The sequence below is a fragment of the Monodelphis domestica genome, chromosome 2 (assembly GCF_027887165.1).
Source record: "Monodelphis domestica isolate mMonDom1 chromosome 2, mMonDom1.pri, whole genome shotgun sequence".
NCBI lineage: Eukaryota > Metazoa > Chordata > Mammalia > Didelphimorphia > Didelphidae > Monodelphis > Monodelphis domestica.
Window position 1 is genome coordinate 40,167,460 of NC_077228.1, and position 18,817 is coordinate 40,186,276.

Consider the following 18,817-nt stretch of genomic DNA (forward strand, 5'->3'; position numbering starts at 1 on the left):
TAAAGTATATGAAAATTGGAAATTGAGAAAAGCATCATGTTGAGAAAAGGCCAATACAACATTTAAGATTGAATAGAAATTATTAAAGCAGGCTGGGTGTGTATCTGCTTGCATTGTTTTATATGAAGGTACCTTCATTTTAGGATATAGCTTTAACTAAACCACAATGAGGTACCACATCACTGCAATAAGATTGGCCAATGTGGCTGTAAGAGATTCACTTTGAACCTCTTAGTCAATGTTGGAGGGAATGTGGCAAGATTGGAATGCTAATGCATTGCTGGTGGAGTTGTGATCTCATGCAAGCATTCTGTGGGAGAACCTGGAACTCTTCCCAAAGGGCTACTAAACTGTGAGACAAGAAAAGGTAACAGAAGGCTATGGCAGTAGTCTAGCTGTGAGGCAATATGTCCTGTCCCAGAATAGTGACAGCGTTAATAGAGGGAAGGAGTATGGGATGTGTAGAAGTTATTTGAAAGAAATGACTAAGCTTGGCAGTAGATGTTGGAGATACTTAAGATGAAATAAGTAAGGAGATGAGAATGATAGTGAGGATAGTGAAGATGGTGGTACCCCTGACCATGACAGAGACATCCAAATAGATACAGGTTGATGAGGTAGGGAGAGGTAATGGGGGGTTTTTTAGGTCATAGTGAGTTTGAGTTGATATCATGAGGACATGAAATTTAACTTGTTTAATAGACATTTGGTGATGAGGGCCTAGAGGTGAGGAGAGAAGTCAGGGCTGAACACATAGATGCCCAAATCATCTGCATCGAGATGATGATTCAACCCAGGGGGTACGAGGGGCTAATTAGTTTCACCAGATAAAAATGTGTAGAGGAAGGAGACAATATGACCTGGGACTCTAGAGCCCTGTCAGACACCATTGGCTCATTGGAATGACCTGGATTAAGATCCAACAAGAAAAGCAGAGGAGAGATCAGATGGGTAAAGGATGATGGAATATCAACCAGGAGGAGTAGCAAAGGACCATTAACCTCTTAATCTAGGATCCTGTCCTCCCCTTTGGAAGTAGCCTTCAATTTTATTCAACTGGCATTTATTTACTGTAAGGTGTGCATTAGATCTTAGTGTATATGATATTAATAGTATAGAGTTTCTGTTGTATTAGTGTCTGGTAGGGTAGACAACATGTATTTGGGTCAATCTAATAGAACGAAAAAGAGATAAATATAGAGAAGGGACACACAATGTGCTATGAGAAATTCCAGAGTCAATGCTAAGCAGTGATGTGTAGGAAAAGTATCTTAAGGGATACTGTTTTCTAGTTGTCTCTTTTATGATAATTTCCTGAACATCAGCTATTTCCTGGTAGCTGGGAAGGTCGAAAGTAATCTTCTCTCCCCTGGATTGAAGAGTCATAACAATTGTTAATATCAAGATTTTTATTATGATTATTAGAACTCTTGTCCACGTCATCATTATATTCTCATGCATTTATTACTTTGTTGGTAAAAATGTTGTTTTCTTTCTAGGTAAAATAAACATAGATGAGCAGCAAGTTGGCATAGTAGCCAAAGTGCCAACCATTCCAGTATTGAAGTCCAAAAAGGTCTTCTTGGAATCACAGGTCCGGGCCCGACAGAACCAAAGGAGCAACAAAGAGAAACCCGGATTCCTCATTTCATTTCATCAGTGATGAAAGTAAGTCTACAAAGACCAATCCAATAAGATAATTCATTATGTTATTGATAGAGCCGAAGATTTGGCTCAGATGCTCTGGGTTCAAATTTCAATTCTATTATATACTGCTTCAGTGTGACCCTTAAGGAAAACATTCAATCTCTCTTGAATCTGATTTTCTTGTCTGATTAATAAGAAAGCTTTAATTGAAGGCTTCTCATTCAGTGGGATAATTTTTATGAAGCACTCACTATGTATTAGTCATGCAGAAAGTCAGTCGATAAGCAGTTTTAAGTACTCCTGCCTTCAGGAGCTCATATTCTGTGGTGTACGGGATGTAGACAACATTCAAACCATTGTGTCCTGGGCACCTAGTTGGAAGAGTGGATTGAACACTGGGCTTAGAATCAGGAAGACTCTTTTTTTGGAGTTCTAATCTCCTTACACACTGTCTGTTTGATCCAGAGCAAGTCCCTTTAACTCCATTTGCCTCAGTTTCTCCTATTGGCAAACCACTCTAGTAGTTCTGCTATGAAACCATAAATGGGGAAACAGAGAGCAAATATGACTGAACAACAAATGAGACTACCAAGACATATTCACCGTAAATGGCTGGTATTTTCTGAGGAAAGACACCGGCAGTGGGAATAATTGGTGAAGGTTTCTTAGAGAGGTTGGAATTTGAGTCTTGAGGAAAGGAAGCCCTGGACGCTAGTTGTCCAAGAAGGTAGAATATATTATTCATGGGGAAAAGTCATGGACAGGGAACACAGCTGCGGATGGGGAGTTGTGTGTAGAGAACAAGAAGTTCCATAATCGTGGGTTACAGGTATTGCAGAATGTAGTAAAGTATATGAAAATTGGAAATTGAGAAAAGCATCATGTTGAGAAAAGGCCAATACAACATTTAAGATTGAATAGAAATTATTAAAGCAGGCTGGGTGTGTATCTGCTTGCATTGTTTTATATGAAGGTACCTTCATTTTAGGATATAGCTTTAACTAAACCACAATGAGGTACCACATCACTGCAATGAGATTGGCCAATGTGGCTGTAAGAGATTCACTTTGAACCTCTTAGTCAATGTTGGAGGGAATGTGGCAAGATTGGAATGCTAATGCATTGCTGGTGGAGTTGTGATCTCATGCAAGCGTTCTGTGGGAGAACCTGGAACTCTTCCCAAAGGGCTACTAAACTGTGAGACAAGAAAAGGTAACAGAAGGCTATGGCAGTAGTCTAGCTGTGAGGCAATATGTCCTGTCCCAGAATAGTGACAGCGTTAATAGAGGGAAGGAGTATGGGATGTGTAGAAGTTATTTGAAAGAAATGACTAAGCTTGGCAGTAGATGTTGGAGATACTTAAGATGAAATAAGTAAGGAGATGAGAATGATAGTGAGGATAGTGAAGATGGTGGTACCCCTGACCATGACAGAGACATCCAAATAGATACAGGTTGATGAGGTAGGGAGAGGTAATGGGGGGTTTTTTAGGTCATAGTGAGTTTGAGTTGATATCATGAGGACATGAAATTTAACTTGTTTAATAGACATTTGGTGATGAGGGCCTAGAGGTGAGGAGAGAAGTCAGGGCTGAACACATAGATGCCCAAATCATCTGCATCGAGATGATGATTCAACCCAGGGGGTACGAGGGGCTAATTAGTTTCACCAGATAAAAATGTGTAGAGGAAGGAGACAATATGACCTGGGACTCTAGAGCCCTGTCAGACACCATTGGCTCATTGGAATGACCTGGATTAAGATCCAACAAGAAAAGCAGAGGAGAGATCAGATGGGTAAAGGATGATGGAATATCAACCAGGAGGAGTAGCAAAGGACCATTAACCTCTTAATCTAGGATCCTGTCCTCCCCTTTGGAAGTAGCCTTCAATTTTATTCAACTGGCATTTATTTACTGTAAGGTGTGCATTAGATCTTAGTGTATATGATATTAATAGTATAGAGTTTCTGTTGTATTAGTGTCTGGTAGGGTAGACAACATGTATTTGGGTCAATCTAATAGAACGAAAAAGAGATAAATATAGAGAAGGGACACACAATGTGCTATGAGAAATTCCAGAGTCAATGCTAAGCAGTGATGTGTAGGAAAAGTATCTTAAGGGATACTGTTTTCTAGTTGTCTCTTTTATGATAATTTCCTGAACATCAGCTATTTCCTGGTAGCTGGGAAGGTCGAAAGTAATCTTCTCTCCCCTGGATTGAAGAGTCATAACAATTGTTAATATCAAGATTTTTATTATGATTATTAGAACTCTTGTCCACGTCATCATTATATTCTCATGCATTTATTACTTTGTTGGTAAAAATGTTGTTTTCTTTCTAGGTAAAATAAACATAGATGAGCAGCAAGTTGGCATAGTAGCCAAAGTGCCAACCATTCCAGTATTGAAGTCCAAAAAGGTCTTCTTGGAATCACAGGTCCGGGCCCGACAGAACCAAAGGAGCAACAAAGAGAAACCCGGATTCCTCATTTCATTTCATCAGTGATGAAAGTAAGTCTACAAAGACCAATCCAATAAGATAATTCATTATGTTATTGATAGAGCCGAAGATTTGGCTCAGATGCTCTGGGTTCAAATTTCAATTCTATTATATACTGCTTCAGTGTGACCCTTAAGGAAAACATTCAATCTCTCTTGAATCTGATTTTCTTGTCTGATTAATAAGAAAGCTTTAATTGAAGGCTTCTCATTCAGTGGGATAATTTTTATTAAGCACTCACTATGTATTAGTCATGCAGAAAGTCAGTCGATAAGCAGTTTTAAGTACTCCTGCCTTCAGGAGCTCATATTCTGTGGTGTACGGGATGTAGACAACATTCAAACCATTGTGTCCTGGGCACCTAGTTGGAAGAGTGGATTGAACACTGGGCTTAGAATCAGGAAGACTCTTTTTTTGGAGTTCAAATCTCCTTACACACTGTCTGTTTGATCCAGAGCAAGTCCCTTTAACTCCATTTGCCTCAGTTTCTCCTATTGGCAAACCACTCTAGTAGTTCTGCTATGAAACCATAAATGGGGAAACAGAGAGCAAATATGACTGAACAACAAATGAGACTACCAAGACATATTCACCGTAAATGGCTGGTATTTTCTGAGGAAAGACACCGGCAGTGGGAATAATTGGTGAAGGTTTCTTAGAGAGGTTGGAATTTGAGTCTTGAGGAAAGGAAGCCCTGGACGCTAGTTGTCCAAGAAGGTAGAATATATTATTCATGGGGAAAAGTCATGGACAGGGAACACAGCTGCGGATGGGGAGTTGTGTGTAGAGAACAAGAAGTTCCATAATCGTGGGTTACAGGTATTGCAGAATGTAGTAAAGTATATGAAAATTGGAAATTGAGAAAAGCATCATGTTGAGAAAAGGCCAATACAACATTTAAGATTGAATAGAAATTATTAAAGCAGGCTGGGTGTGTATCTGCTTGCATTGTTTTATATGAAGGTACCTTCATTTTAGGATATAGCTTTAACTAAACCACAATGAGGTACCACATCACTGCAATGAGATTGGCCAATGTGGCTGTAAGAGATTCACTTTGAACCTCTTAGTCAATGTTGGAGGGAATGTGGCAAGATTGGAATGCTAATGCATTGCTGGTGGAGTTGTGATCTCATGCAAGCGTTCTGTGGGAGAACCTGGAACTCTTCCCAAAGGGCTACTAAACTGTGAGACAAGAAAAGGTAACAGAAGGCTATGGCAGTAGTCTAGCTGTGAGGCAATATGTCCTGTCCCAGAATAGTGACAGCGTTAATAGAGGGAAGGAGTATGGGATGTGTAGAAGTTATTTGAAAGAAATGACTAAGCTTGGCAGTAGATGTTGGAGATACTTAAGATGAAATAAGTAAGGAGATGAGAATGATAGTGAGGATAGTGAAGATGGTGGTACCCCTGACCATGACAGAGACATCCAAATAGATACAGGTTGATGAGGTAGGGAGAGGTAATGGGGGGTTTTTTAGGTCATAGTGAGTTTGAGTTGATATCATGAGGACATGAAATTTAACTTGTTTAATAGACATTTGGTGATGAGGGCCTAGAGGTGAGGAGAGAAGTCAGGGCTGAACACATAGATGCCCAAATCATCTGCATCGAGATGATGATTCAACCCAGGGGGTACGAGGGGCTAATTAGTTTCACCAGATAAAAATGTGTAGAGGAAGGAGACAATATGACCTGGGACTCTAGAGCCCTGTCAGACACCATTGGCTCATTGGAATGACCTGGATTAAGATCCAACAAGAAAAGCAGAGGAGAGATCAGATGGGTAAAGGATGATGGAATATCAACCAGGAGGAGTAGCAAAGGACCATTAACCTCTTAATCTAGGATCCTGTCCTCCCCTTTGGAAGTAGCCTTCAATTTTATTCAACTGGCATTTATTTACTGTAAGGTGTGCATTAGATCTTAGTGTATATGATATTAATAGTATAGAGTTTCTGTTGTATTAGTGTCTGGTAGGGTAGACAACATGTATTTGGGTCAATCTAATAGAACGAAAAAGAGATAAATATAGAGAAGGGACACACAATGTGCTATGAGAAATTCCAGAGTCAATGCTAAGCAGTGATGTGTAGGAAAAGTATCTTAAGGGATACTGTTTTCTAGTTGTCTCTTTTATGATAATTTCCTGAACATCAGCTATTTCCTGGTAGCTGGGAAGGTCGAAAGTAATCTTCTCTCCCCTGGATTGAAGAGTCATAACAATTGTTAATATCAAGATTTTTATTATGATTATTAGAACTCTTGTCCACGTCATCATTATATTCTCATGCATTTATTACTTTGTTGGTAAAAATGTTGTTTTCTTTCTAGGTAAAATAAACATAGATGAGCAGCAAGTTGGCATAGTAGCCAAAGTGCCAACCATTCCAGTATTGAAGTCCAAAAAGGTCTTCTTGGAATCACAGGTCCGGGCCCGACAGAACCAAAGGAGCAACAAAGAGAAACCCGGATTCCTCATTTCATTTCATCAGTGATGAAAGTAAGTCTACAAAGACCAATCCAATAAGATAATTCATTATGTTATTGATAGAGCCGAAGATTTGGCTCAGATGCTCTGGGTTCAAATTTCAATTCTATTATATACTGCTTCAGTGTGACCCTTAAGGAAAACATTCAATCTCTCTTGAATCTGATTTTCTTGTCTGATTAATAAGAAAGCTTTAATTGAAGGCTTCTCATTCAGTGGGATAATTTTTATTAAGCACTCACTATGTATTAGTCATGCAGAAAGTCAGTCGATAAGCAGTTTTAAGTACTCCTGCCTTCAGGAGCTCATATTCTGTGGTGTACGGGATGTAGACAACATTCAAACCATTGTGTCCTGGGCACCTAGTTGGAAGAGTGGATTGAACACTGGGCTTAGAATCAGGAAGACTCTTTTTTTGGAGTTCAAATCTCCTTACACACTGTCTGTTTGATCCAGAGCAAGTCCCTTTAACTCCATTTGCCTCAGTTTCTCCTATTGGCAAACCACTCTAGTAGTTCTGCTATGAAACCATAAATGGGGAAACAGAGAGCAAATATGACTGAACAACAAATGAGACTACCAAGACATATTCACCGTAAATGGCTGGTATTTTCTGAGGAAAGACACCGGCAGTGGGAATAATTGGTGAAGGTTTCTTAGAGAGGTTGGAATTTGAGTCTTGAGGAAAGGAAGCCCTGGACGCTAGTTGTCCAAGAAGGTAGAATATATTATTCATGGGGAAAAGTCATGGACAGGGAACACAGCTGCGGATGGGGAGTTGTGTGTAGAGAACAAGAAGTTCCATAATCGTGGGTTACAGGTATTGCAGAATGTAGTAAAGTATATGAAAATTGGAAATTGAGAAAAGCATCATGTTGAGAAAAGGCCAATACAACATTTAAGATTGAATAGAAATTATTAAAGCAGGCTGGGTGTGTATCTGCTTGCATTGTTTTATATGAAGGTACCTTCATTTTAGGATATAGCTTTAACTAAACCACAATGAGGTACCACATCACTGCAATGAGATTGGCCAATGTGGCTGTAAGAGATTCACTTTGAACCTCTTAGTCAATGTTGGAGGGAATGTGGCAAGATTGGAATGCTAATGCATTGCTGGTGGAGTTGTGATCTCATGCAAGCGTTCTGTGGGAGAACCTGGAACTCTTCCCAAAGGGCTACTAAACTGTGAGACAAGAAAAGGTAACAGAAGGCTATGGCAGTAGTCTAGCTGTGAGGCAATATGTCCTGTCCCAGAATAGTGACAGCAGTAATACAGGGAAGGAGTATGGGATGTGTAGAAGTTATTTGAAAGAAATGACTAAGCTTGGCAGTAGATGTTGGAGATACTTAAGATGAAATAAATAAGGAGATGAGAATGATAGTGTGGATAGTGAAGATGGTGGTACCCCTGACCATGACAGAGACATCCAAATAGATACAGGTTGATGAGGTAGGGAGAGGTAATGGGGGGTTTTTTAGGTCATAGTGAGTTTGAGTTGATATCATGAGGACATGAAATTTAACTTGTTTAATAGACATTTGGTGATGAGGGCCTAGAGGTGAGGAGAGAAGTCAGGGCTGAACACATAGATGCCCAAATCATCTGCATCGAGATGATGATTCAACCCAGGGGGTACGAGGGGCTAATTAGTTTCACCAGATAAAAATGTGTAGAGGAAGGAGACAATATGACCTGGGACTCTAGAGCCCTGTCAGACACCATTGGCTCATTGGAATGACCTGGATTAAGATCCAACAAGAAAAGCAGAGGAGAGATCAGATGGGTAAAGGATGATGGAATATCAACCAGGAGGAGTAGCAAAGGACCCTTAACCTCTTAATCTAGGATCCTGTCCTCCCCTTTGGAAGTAGCCTTCAATTTTATTCAACTGGCATTTATTTACTGTAAGGTGTGCATTAGATCTTAGTGTATATGATATTAATAGTATAGAGTTTCTGTTGTATTAGTGTCTGGTAGGGTAGACAACATGTATTTGGGTCAATCTAATAGAACGAAAAAGAGATAAATATAGAGAAGGGACACACAATGTGCTATGAGAAATTCCAGAGTCAATGCTAAGCAGTGATGTGTAGGAAAAGTATCTTAAGGGATACTGTTTTCTAGTTGTCTCTTTTATGATAATTTCCTGAACATCAGCTATTTCCTGGTAGCTGGGAAGGTCGAAAGTAATCTTCTCTCCCCTGGATTGAAGAGTCATAACAATTGTTAATATCAAGATTTTTATTATGATTATTAGAACTCTTGTCCACATCATCATTATATTCTTATGCATGTATTACTTTGTTGGTAAAAATGTTGTTTTCTTTCTAGGTAAAATAAACATAGATGAGCAGCAAGTTGGCATGGTACCCAAAGTGCCAACCATTCCAGTATTGAAGTCCAAAAAGGTCTTCTTGGAATCACAGGTCCGGGCCCGACAGAACCAAAGGAGCAACAAAGAGAAACCCGGATTCCTCATTTCATTTCATCAGTGATGAAAGTAAGTCTACAAAGACCAATCCAATAAGATAATTCATTATGTTATTGATAGAGCCGAAGATTTGGCTCAGATGCTCTGGGTTCAAATTTCAATTCTATTATATACTGCTTCAGTGTGACCCTTAAGGAAAACATTCAATCTCTCTTGAATCTGATTTTCTTGTCTGATTAATTAGAAAGCTTTAATTGAAGGCTTCTCATTCAGTGGGATAATTTTTATGAAGCACTCACTATGTATTAGTCATGCAGAAAGTCAGTCGATAAGCAGTTTTAAGTACTCCTGCCTTCAGGAGCTCATATTCTGTGGTGTACGGGATGTAGACAACATTCAAACCATTGTGTCCTGGTCACCTAGTTGGAAGAGTGGATTGAACACTGGGCTTAGAATCAGGAAGACTCTTTTTTTGGAGTTCTAATCTCCTTACACACTGTCTGTTTGATCCAGAGCAAGTCCCTTTAACTCCATTTGCCTCAGTTTCTCCTATTGGCAAACCACTCTAGTAGTTCTGCTATGAAACCATAAATGGGGAAACAGAGAGCAAATATGACTGAACAACAAATGAGACTACCAAGACATATTCACCGTAAATGGCTGGTATTTTCTGAGGAAAGACACCGGCAGTGGGAATAATTGGTGAAGGTTTCTTAGAGAGGTTGGAATTTGAGTCTTGAGGAAAGGAAGCCCTGGACGCTAGTTGTCCAAGAAGGTAGAATATATTATTCATGGGGAAAAGTCATGGACAGGGAACGCAGCTGCGGATGGGGAGTTGTGTGTAGAGAACAAGAAGTTCCATAATCGTGGGTTACAGGTATTGCAGAATGTAGTAAAGTATATGAAAATTGGAAATTGAGAAAAGCATCATGTTGAGAAAAGGCCAATACAACATTTAAGATTGAATAGAAATTATTAAAGCAGGCTGGGTGTGTATCTGCTTGCATTGTTTTATATGAAGGTACCTTCATTTTAGGATATAGCTTTAACTAAACCACAATGAGGTACCACATCACTGCAATGAGATTGGCCAATGTGGCTGTAAGAGATTCACTTTGAACCTCTTAGTCAATGTTGGAGGGAATGTGGCAAGATTGGAATGCTAATGCATTGCTGGTGGAGTTGTGATCTCATGCAAGCATTCTGTGGGAGAACCTGGAACTCTTCCCAAAGGGCTACTAAACTGTGAGACAAGAAAAGGTAACAGAAGGCTATGGCAGTAGTCTAGCTGTGAGGCAATATGTCCTGTCCCAGAATAGTGACAGCAGTAATACAGGGAAGGAGTATGGGATGTGTAGACGTTATTTGAAAGAAATGACTAAGCTTGGCAGTAGATGTTGGAGATACTTAAGATGAAATAAGTAAGGAGATGAGAATGATAGTGAGGATAGTGAAGATGGTGGTACCCCTGACCATGACAGAGACATCCAAATAGATGCAGGTTGATGAGGTAGGGAGAGGTAATGGGGGGTTTTTTAGGTCATAGTGAGTTTGAGTTGATATCATGAGGACATGAAATTTAACTTGTTTAATAGACATTTGGTGATGAGGGCCTAGAGGTGAAGAGAGAAGTCAGGGCTGAACACATAGATGCCCAAATCATCTGCATCGAGATGATGATTCAACCCAGGGGGTACGAGGGGCTAATTAGTTTCACCAGATAAAAATGTGTAGAGGAAGGAGACAATATGACCTGGGACTCTAGAGCCCTGTCAGACACCATTGGCTCATTGGAATGACCTGGATTAAGATCCAACAAGAAAAGCAGAGGAGAGATCAGATGGGTAAAGGATGATGGAATATCAACCAGGAGGAGTAGCAAAGGACCCTTAACCTCTTAATCTAGGATCCTGTCCTCCCCTTTGGAAGTAGCCTTCAATTTTATTCAACTGGCATTTATTTACTGTAAGGTGTGCATTAGATCTTAGTGTATATGATATTAATAGTATAGAGTTTCTGTTGTATTAGTGTCTGGTAGGGTAGACAACATGTATTTGGGTCAATCTAATAGAACGAAAAAGAGATAAATATAGAGAAGGGACACACAATGTGCTATGAGAAATTCCAGAGTCAATGCTAAGCAGTGATGTGTAGGAAAAGTATCTTAAGGGATACTGTTTTCTAGTTGTCTCTTTTATGATAATTTCCTGAACATCAGCTATTTCCTGGTAGCTGGGAAGGTCGAAAGTAATCTTCTCTCCCCTGGATTGAAGAGTCATAACAATTGTTAATATCAAGATTTTTATTATGATTATTAGAACTATTGTCCACGTCATCATTATATTCTCATGCATTTATTACTTTGTTGGTAAAAATGTTGTTTTCTTTCTAGGTAAAATAAACATAGATGAGCAGCAAGTTGGCATGGTAGCCAAAGTGCCAACCATTCCAGTATTGAAGTCCAAAAAGGTCTTCTTGGAATCACAGGTCCGGGCCCGACAGAACCAAAGGAACAACAAAGAGAAACCCGGATTCCACATTTCATTTCATCAGTGATGAAAGTAAGTCTACAAAGACCAATCCAATAAGATAATTCATTATGTTATTGATAGAGCCGAAGATTTGGCTCAGATGCTCTGGGTTCAAATTTCAATTCTATTATATACTGCTTCAGTGTGACCCTTAAGGAAAACATTCAATCTCTCTTGAATCTGATTTTCTTGTCTGATTAATGAGAAAGCTTTAATTGAAGGCTTCTCATTCAGTGGGATAATTTTTATGAAGCACTCACTATGTATTAGTCATGCAGAAAGTCAGTCGATAAGCATTTTTAAGTACTCCTGCCTTCAGGAGCTCATATTCTGTGGTGTACGGGATGTAGACAACATTCAAACCATTGTGTCCTGGGCACCTAGTTGGAAGAGTGGATTGAACACTGGGCTTAGAATCAGGAAGACTCTTTTTTTGGAGTTCTAATCTCCTTACACACTGTCTGTTTGATCCAGAGCAAGTCCCTTTAACTCCATTTGCCTCAGTTTCTCCTATTGGCAAACCACTCTAGTAGTTCTGCTATGAAACCTTAAATGGGGAAACAGAGAGCAAATATGACTGAACAACCAATGAGACGACCAAGACATATTCACCGTAAATGGCTGGTATTTTCTGAGGAAAGACACCAGCAGTGGTAATAATTGGTGGAGGTTTCTTAGAGAGGTTGGAATTTGAGTCTTGAAGAAAGGAAGCCCTAGAAGCTAGTTGTCCAAGAAGGAAGAATATACTATTCATGGGGAAAAGTCATGGAAAGCGAACACTGCTGCGGATGGGGATTTGTGTGTAGAGAACAAGAAGTTCCATAAGCGTGGGTTACAGGTATTGCAGAATGTAGTAAAGTATATGAAAATTGGAAATTGAGAAAAGCATCATGTTGAGAAAAGGCCAATACAACATTTAAGATTGAATAGAAATTATTAAAGCAGGCTGGGTGTGTATCTGCTTGCATTGTTTTATATGAAGGTACCTTCATTTTAGGATATAGCTTTAACTAAACGACAATGAGGTACGAGATCACTGCAATTGGATTGGCCAATGTGGCTGTAAGAGATTCACTTTGAACCTCTTAGTCAATGTTGGAGGGAATGTGGTAAGATTGGAATGCTAATGCATTGCTGGTGGAGTTGTTATTTCATGCAAGTGTTCTGTGGGAGAACCTGGAACTCTTCCCAAAGGGCTACTAAACTGTGAGACAAGAAAAGGTAACAGAAGGCTATGGCAGTAGTCTAGCTGTGAGGCAATATGTCCTGCCCCAGAATAGTGACAGCAGTAATAGAGGGAAGGAGTAGGGGATGTGTAGAAGTTATGTGAAAGAAATGACTAAGCTTGGCAGTAGATGTTGGAGATACATAAGGTGAAATAAATAAGGAGATGAGAATGATAGTGTGGATAGTGAAGATGGTGGTACCCCTGACCATGACAGAGACATCCAAATAGATACAGGTTGCTGAGGTAGGGAGAGGTAATGGGGGGGTTTTTTAGGTTATAGTGAGTTTGAGTTGATATCATGAGGACATAAAATTTAACTTGTTTAATAGACATTTGGTGATGAGGGCCTAGAGGTGAGGAGAGAAGTCAGGGCTGAACACATAGATGCCCAAATCATCTGCATCGAGATGATGATTCAACCTGGGGGCTACGAGGGGCTAATTAGTTTCACCAGATAAAAATGTGTAGAGGAAGGAGACAATATGACCTGGGACTCTAGAGCCCTGTCAGACACCAATGGCTCATTGGAATGACCTGGATTAAGATGCAACAAGAAAAGCAGAGGAGAGATCAGATGGGTAAAGGATGATGGAATATCAACCAGGAGGAGTAGCAAAGGACCATTAACCTCTTAATCTAGGATCCTGTCCTCCCCTTTGGAAGTAGCCTTCAATTTTATTCAACTGGCATTTATTTACTGTAAGGTGTGTATTAGATCTTAGTGTATATGATATTAATAGTATAGAGTTTCTGTTGTATTAGTGTCTGGTAGGGTAGACAACATGTATTTGGGTCAATCTAATAGAACGAAAAAGAGATAAATAAAGAGAAGGGACACACAATGTGCTATGAGAAATTCCAGAGTCAATGCTAAGCAGTGATGTGTAGGAAAAGTATCTTAAGGGATACTGTTTTCTAGTTGTCTCTTTTATGATAATTTCCTGAACATCAGCTATTTCCTGGTAGCTGGGAAGGTCGAAAGTAATCTTCTCTCCCCTGGATTGAAGAGTCATAACAATTGTTAATATCAAGGTTTTTATTATGATTATTAGAACTATTGTCCACTTCATCATTATATTCTCATGCATTTATTACTTTGTTGGTTAAAATGTTGTTTTCTTTCTAGGTAAAATAAACATAGAGGAGCAGCAAGTTGGCATGGTAGCCAAAGTGCCAACCATTCCAGTTTTGAAGTCCAAAAAGGTCTTCTTGGAATCACAGGTCCGGGCCCGACAGAACCAAAGGAGCAACAAAGAGAAACCCGGATTCCTCATTTCATTTTATCAGTGATGAAAGTAAGTCTACAAAGACCAATCCAATAAGATAATTCATTATGTTATTGATAGAGCCGAAGATTTGGCTCAGATGCTCTGGGTTCAAATTTCAATTCTATTATATACTGCTTCAGTGTGACCCTTAAGGAAAACATTCAATCTCTCTTGAATCTGATTTTCTTGTCTGATTAATAAGAAAGCTTTAATTGAAGGCTTCTCATTCAGTGGGATAATTTTTATGAAGCACTCACTATGTATTAGTCATGCAGAAAGTCAGTCGATAAGCATTTTTAAGTACTCCTGCCTTCAGGAGCTCATATTCTGTGGTGTACGGGATGTAGACAACATTCAAACCATTGTGTCCTGGGCACCTAGTTGGAAGAGTGGAATGAACACTGGGCTTAGAATCAGGAAGACTCTTTTTTTGGAGTTCAAATCTCCTTACACACTGTCTGTTTGATCCAGAGCAAGTCCCTTTAACTCCATTTGCCTCAGTTTCTCCTATTGGCAAACCACTCTAGTAGTTCTGCTATGAAACCATAAATGGGGAAACAGAGAGCAAATATGACTGAACAACAAATGAGACTACCAAGACATATTCACCGTAAATGGCTGGTATTTTCTGAGGAAAGACACCGACAGTGGGAATAATTGGTGAAGGTTTCTTAGAGAGGTTGGAATTTGAGTCTTGAGGAAAGGAAGCCCTGGACGCTAGTTGTCCAAGAAGGTAGAATATATTATTCATGGGGAAAAGTCATGGACAGGGAACACAGCTGCGGATGGGGAGTTGTGTGTAGAGAACAAGAAGTTCCATAATCGTGGGTTACAGGTATTGCAGAATGTAGTAAAGTATATGAAAATTGGAAATTGAGAAAAGCATCATGTTGAGAAAAGGCCAATACAACATTTAAGATTGAATAGAAATTATTAAAGCAGGCTGGGTGTGTATCTGCTTGCATTGTTTTATATGAAGGTACCTTCATTTTAGGATATAGCTTTAACTAAACCACAATGAGGTACCACATCACTGCAATGAGATTGGCCAATGTGGCTGTAAGAGATTCACTTTGAACCTCTTAGTCAATGTTGGAGGGAATGTGGCAAGATTGGAATGCTAATGCATTGCTGGTGGAGTTGTGATCTCATGCAAGCATTCTGTGGGAGAACCTGGAACTCTTCCCAAAGGGCTACTAAACTGTGAGACAAGAAAAGGTAACAGAAGGCTATGGCAGTAGTCTAGCTGTGAGGCAATATGTCCTGTCCCAGAATAGTGACAGCGTTAATAGAGGGAAGGAGTAGGGGATGTGTAGAAGTTATTTGAAAGAAATGACTAAGCTTGGCAGTAGATGTTGGAGATACTTAAGATGAAATAAGTAAGGAGATGAGAATGATAGTGAGGATAGTGAAGATGGTGGTACCCCTGACCATGACAGAGACATCCAAATAGATACAGGTTGATGAGGTAGGGAGAGGTAATGGGGGGTTTTTTAGGTCATAGTGAGTTTGAGTTGATATCATGAGGACATGAAATTTAACTTGTTTAATAGACATTTGGTGATGAGGGCCTAGAGGTGAGGAGAGAAGTCAGGGCTGAACACATAGATGCCCAAATCATCTGCATCGAGATGATGATTCAACCCAGGGGGTACGAGGGGCTAATTAGTTTCACCAGATAAAAATGTGTAGAGGAAGGAGACAATATGACCTGGGACTCTAGAGCCCTGTCAGACACCATTGGCTCATTGGAATGACCTGGATTAAGATGCAACAAGAAAAGCAGAGGAGAGATCAGATGGGTAAAGGATGATGGAATATCAACCAGGAGGAGTAGCAAAGGACCCTTAACCTCTTAATCTAGGATCCTGTCCTCCCCTTTGGAAGTAGCCTTCAATTTTATTCAACTGGCATTTATTTACTGTAAGGTGTGCATTAGATCTTAGTGTATATGATATTAATAGTATAGAGTTTCTGTTGTATTAGTGTCTGGTAGGGTAGACAACATGTATTTGGGTCAATCTAATAGAACGAAAAAGAGATAAATATAGAGAAGGGACACACAATGTGCTATGAGAAATTCCAGAGTCAATGCTAAGCAGTGATGTGTAGGAAAAGTATCTTAAGGGATACTGTTTTCTAGTTGTCTCTTTTATGATAATTTCCTGAACATCAGCTATTTCCTGGTAGCTGGGAAGGTCGAAAGTAATCTTCTCTCCCCTGGATTGAAGAGTCATAACAATTGTTAATATCAAGATTTTTATTATGATTATTAGAACTATTGTCCACGTCATCATTATATTCTCATGCATTTATTACTTTGTTGGTAAAAATGTTGTTTTCTTTCTAGGTAAAATAAACATAGATGAGCAGCAAGTTGGCATGGTAGCCAAAGTGCCAACCATTCCAGTATTGAAGTCCAAAAAGGTCTTCTTGGAATCACAGGTCCGGGCCCGACAGAACCAAAGGAACAACAAAGAGAAACCCGGATTCCACATTTCATTTCATCAGTGATGAAAGTAAGTCTACAAAGACCAATCCAATAAGATAATTCATTATGTTATTGATAGAGCCGAAGATTTGGCTCAGATGCTCTGGGTTCAAATTTCAATTCTATTATATACTGCTTCAGTGTGACCCTTAAGGAAAACATTCAATCTCTCTTGAATCTGATTTTCTTGTCTGATTAATGAGAAAGCTTTAATTGAAGGCTTCTCATTCAGTGGGATAATTTTTATGAAGCACTCACTATGTATTAGTCATGCAGAAAGTCAGTCGATAAGCATTTTTAAGTACTCCTGCCTTCAGGAGCTCATATTCTGTGGTGTACGGGATGTAGACAACATTCAAACCATTGTGTCCTGGGCACCTAGTTGGAAGAGTGGATTGAACACTGGGCTTAGAATCAGGAAGACTCTTTTTTTGGAGTTCTAATCTCCTTACACACTGTCTGTTTGATCCAGAGCAAGTCCCTTTAACTCCATTTGCCTCAGTTTCTCCTATTGGCAAACCACTCTAGTAGTTCTGCTATGAAACCTTAAATGGGGAAACAGAGAGCAAATATGACTGAACAACCAATGAGACGACCAAGACATATTCACCGTAAATGGCTGGTATTTTCTGAGGAAAGACACCAGCAGTGGTAATAATTGGTGGAGGTTTCTTAGAGAGGTTGGAATTTGAGTCTTGAAGAAAGGAAGCCCTAGAAGCTAGTTGTCCAAGAAGGAAGAATATACTATTCATGGGGAAAAGTCATGGAAAGCGAACACTGCTGCAGATGGGGATTTGTGTGTAGAGAACAAGAAGTTCCATAAGCGTGGTTTACAGGTATTGCAGAATGTAGTAAAGTATATGAAAATTGGAAATTGAGAAAAGCATCATGTTGAGAAAAGGCCAATACAACATTTAAGATTGAATAGAAATTATTAAAGCAGGCTGGGTGTGTATCTGCTTGCATTGTTTTATATGAAGGTACCTTCATTTTAGGATATAGCTTTAACTAAACCACAATGAGGTACCACATCACTGCAATGAGATTGGCCAATGTGGCTGTAAGAGATTCACTTTGAACCTCTTAGTCAATGTTGGAGGGAATGTGGCAAGATTGGAATGCTAATGCATTGCTGGTGGAGTTGTGATCTCATGCAAGCATTCTGTGGGAGAACCTGGAACTCTTCCCAAAGGGCTACTAAACTGTGAGACAAGAAAAGGTAACAGAAGGCTATGGCAGTAGTCTAGCTGTGAGGCAATATGTCCTGTCCCAGAATAGTGACAGCGTTAATAGAGGGAAGGAGTAGGGGATGTGTAGAAATTATGTGAAAGAAATGACTAAGCTTAGCAGTAGATGTTGGAGATACTTAAGGTGAAATAAATAAGGAGATGAGAATGATAGTGTGGATAGTGAAGATGGTGGTACCCCTGACCATGACAGAGACATCCAAATAGATACAGGTTGTTGAGGTAGGGAGATGTAATGGGGGGGGGGGGTTTAGGTCATAGTGAGTTTGAGTTGATATCTTGAGGACATGAAATTTAACTTGTTTAATAGACATTTGGTGATGAGGGCCTAGAGGTGAGGAGAGAAGTCAGGGCTGAACACATAGATGCCCAAATCATCTGCATCGAGATGATGATTCAACCTGGGGGCTACGAGGGGCTAATTAGTTTCACCAGATAAAAATGTGTAGAGGAAGGAGACAATATGACCTGGGACTCTAGAGCCCTGTCAGACACCATTGGCTCATTGGAATGACCTGGATTAAGATCCAACAAGAAAAGCAGAGGAGAGATCAGATGGGTAAAGGATGATGGAATATCAACCAGGAGGAGTAGCAAAGGACCCTTAACCTCTTAATCTAGGATCCTGTCCTCCCCTTTGGAAGTAGCCTTCAATTTTATTCAACTGGCATTTATTTACTGTAAGGTGTGTATTAGATCTTAGTGTATATGATATTAATAGTATAGAGTTTCTGTTGTATTAGTGTCTGGTAGGGTAGACAACATGTATTTGGGTCAATCTAATAGAACGAAAAAGAGATAAATAAAGAGAAGGGACACACAATGTGCTATGAGAAATTCCAGAGACAATGCTAAGCAGTGATGTGTAGGAAAAGTATCTTAAGGGATACTGTTTTCTAGTTGTCTCTTTTATGATAATTTCCTGAACATCAGCTATTTCCTGGTAGCTGGGAAGGTCGAAAGTAATCTTCTCTCCC

General features: G+C 39.6%; 1 long non-coding RNA gene across 3 annotated transcripts in view; it reads left to right on the forward strand.

Annotated features, from left to right (window-relative positions):
* The window catches only part of LOC103101716 (uncharacterized), a 216,881-nt gene extending 205,269 nt beyond the window's left edge, over nt 1-11,612 (forward strand). For all 3 annotated transcript variants that reach the window (XR_008916069.1, XR_008916070.1, XR_008916071.1), the window contains 5 exons: nt 1,500-1,668; nt 3,992-4,160; nt 6,484-6,652; nt 8,976-9,144; nt 11,468-11,612. This is a non-coding gene — a long non-coding RNA (uncharacterized LOC103101716). The remainder of the gene's footprint in view (nt 1-1,499; nt 1,669-3,991; nt 4,161-6,483; nt 6,653-8,975; nt 9,145-11,467) is intronic.
* Nucleotides 11,613-18,817: the final 7,205 nt, after the last annotated feature.